Here is a 3,193-nt window from a genome sequence, read left to right on the forward strand (position 1 = left end):
GAAGAAGCTGGGACTGCACATTTGCCTCACTGGGCCTGGCTCACAATGTTTCTTACATTATGGGTTATTTTATTTTATTTTATTTTTTCAGAGACAGGGTTTCTCTGTGTAGCCCTGGCTGTCCTGGAACTCACTCTGTAGACCAGGCTGGCCTCGAACTCAGAAATTCATCTGCCTCTGCCTCCCGAGTGCTGGGATTAAAGGTGTGCGCTACCACTGCCTGGCAGTTATTTTACTTCTTAAGAGCAAAGTAACAATTGTAGGCAAAGCACACTAGGCTGAAGTAACTAAACAGGGCTGACCCAGAACACAAAGGCTGTTCTATGGAATCCTCCAGAATCCTGTAAACCAAGAGACAGCATGGCAGGGTGGATAGCTGGCTTGGAAGGTTCTCAGTCGGGTACCAGCATCAGCAGAGGGGTACCTAGCGTCATCGTGTTGTCCACAAGATCATTTTTCTTTTTTTTAAAAGATGAAGTGTGGAGAATGCAGGAAGGCTGGGAATATCACACAGGATTCTCTCTCCTCTATGAACAAAGCATAAGGCGGCTGTGGAGCGAAGCCCACCGCCAACCCTCAGGAATCCTGCCTCTCCCTTCTCAGCAGACTCCATCCTGGTGGGACTCTGAGCATGATAACTGCTCCAGCTCAAGTCTCTCATACACAGGCTGCTCGAGGGACCACCTGGGCCAAGGTGTGTCCACTCTGAAGTGCCGGTCAGGTTCAATGCCTGTTTTCAATGCTTCTGTGCAAATGCATGTCTCTATGTTTGATGGCCAGTTTAATAGTTTTTAGCACAGGGGAAGGGGGTTAATAATTCCTCATTTGACTCCATAGTCACTAGAAGAACCTAACAGTCTGATATTTTCCGGATGCCCATAAGTGGTTAAGAAGGCACCGCTTTCTCTCTCCCTCAGACTAGAATCTTCTTTAGAGATTGTTTTTGGTCCTTGCTGGCCTCTTTCAATTGCCTAGTACAACACTGGTTTAAAAGTAAACGCAAGAAACATATGTGGAATGACTCCACACAGCTAAAACATGTGATGTCTTGGCTCTTGTATTCCTGGGAGACCAGAGAAACTATACCTCACATTTTTCCTCTGTATAATGGGACTAGAAACAACACTGCCCGCCATGTGGGGCTCGGGTGCAGAGTAAGTTGGTAGGCGCGCTGAGCTGAAACCGGTAGTTGACTTGTCTCATTTACTAGTGATGCCTTGACTTCCTGGTGAAGAGTTAGTGCAGCCTCACCTCTTTCTGTCAACACCATTTAGGAGACTGATTAAAAGAAAATTGCTAGGAAGGTTTTCTGGAAAGTTCTATTTATAGAGAGACACCTAAATGGACAAAGATGGTTAACTATAAGTAGCCGCCTTTGCATGTGAGGGTGAGACCTGTGCTGGTACCTATGTGACCTTCCCCTTCCCAAAGGACTTCATACTCTTGTTTGTTCTGTGACAACACAAGCCATACCCCGTGTAAAGTATTTGACACAAACTGAATCCGGGAGCTTCCTGCTCAGCTGGGCCACGCATCTACTGTCACCTCCCATCACTGGATGTTATTGACTCCAGCTGAGTAGGTGTAAAATACGTGCTATGTAAATTAATAGCAGTAGGTACAACAGTCTGGGAGTTGCACAAGACCTCAGTTCGGGAGAGATGTTATTTCGCAATCATTTCCCATAAATCTTCCGTTCCCACTTCCAAGTGTGTGTCTGTCAACGAATCATCCCGCTTGCCAGACTAAGCCAGGACTGGCAGGGCAGAGTCAGCCACACGGCCAGTCTCTATCTCTGGATTTGGCAGCTTGACACCATCTGGTGGAATCCTGTGAGGAGGCTGCCTGTGATGCATCTCTGGGTCCTTCATGGCCCTGCTTCCCTCCCACACCAAGATCTTGCCACCAGGAGAGCTTTGGCGATTGAGCTAGGTGGTCTTCTTTCTTCCATTACGCCTCTTCCTCACTGCCTCGGCCCCTCAGTTTTTTGTTTTTGTTTTTGTTTGTTTGTTTATTTGTTTGTTTTTTACAAGCTCTACTCAGTGAGTTCCAAGGGCTAAAGCCTCGTCTCAACTCGTGGAAGATAGCAGCCTCTCCTCCCAGACCTGTGTTTGGCAGTTGTTCTGTGGTTAGGCTAACATGGAGCTTCCTCGGCTTGCAATACTACATAGGTTTCTACACACATGACAGAGGTCCTAGCATTCCTAGCCAGATCCTCACAAGTGTGGTACACTCACCATTCACAAGTAACTTCTGTGTCCCAGAGTTTCCAAACATCCTGAAAAGACCCAGCTCAGGGAGGGGGCAGGAGGTGGCCCACCGCTTTCTCCCATGTTTGCTTCCCATTTGTTTTGAAGAACTGGGGTTCCTACCCTGCTATTTACTCCTGTGCCCCAATTTGGCACCCGTCCCATCCTTCTGCCCCCCTAGGAAGGCTCTTCTAAGAAGGTGCAGGCTGAGTGTGGAAGTGAGTACTCACTGTGATGACCGGCTTGCTCAAAAAGCCTGCAAGGCCACACTGGGAGGCTACTCAGCCAGCCTTGGGAGACAAAGACGATGAGAGTCATAGACAAAGAACATTCTAGACGGAGCTCTGAGAGGCTGTCATGGTCTCAGGATTGGATTTCTTCATTTGCTGCTTCTCTACCACCCCCTCTCCTCCTCCTCACCCGCCTTCCTCCTCTGTCTCTGGAAGAACAGTCAGTGCTCTCAACTACTGAGCCATCTCTCCAGCCCCACTTCCACAGTTCAGCAAAGCAAACAACTCCTTGGACATGATTTGAATCAAATACCTTGTACCTTGCGTGGCTTGTATTGTCACAGAACAAGCAGGTATGTGAAGTCCCTTGGGGGATGGTGGGAGAGGGCCACAGTGATGACTATGAAGGTCTTACCTGCACATGCAGAGGAGGCAATTTATAATTACTGTCTTTGGCCATTTAATGGTGTCATTATAAATAGAACTTTCCAGAAAAAAAACTTGCAAAAAAATTTTTTTAAAATCAGTCTCCTAAATGTCATTGACTGACAGAAGGGTGAGTTTATATTGACCTTGTACCAGAAGTTAGGTGGTGGCTGGCAAATGAAACAAGTGAGGTGTTAATGAGGTTGGGAGGTGAACGCCCCATCCAAAAGAATGATATGTGCTTTACGTGGACTCTTTCACCAAACACCTGTCTCCTCCCCACTCACA

This window comes from Mus caroli, chromosome 14 (assembly GCF_900094665.2).
Source record: "Mus caroli chromosome 14, CAROLI_EIJ_v1.1, whole genome shotgun sequence".
Lineage (NCBI taxonomy): Eukaryota > Metazoa > Chordata > Mammalia > Rodentia > Muridae > Mus > Mus caroli.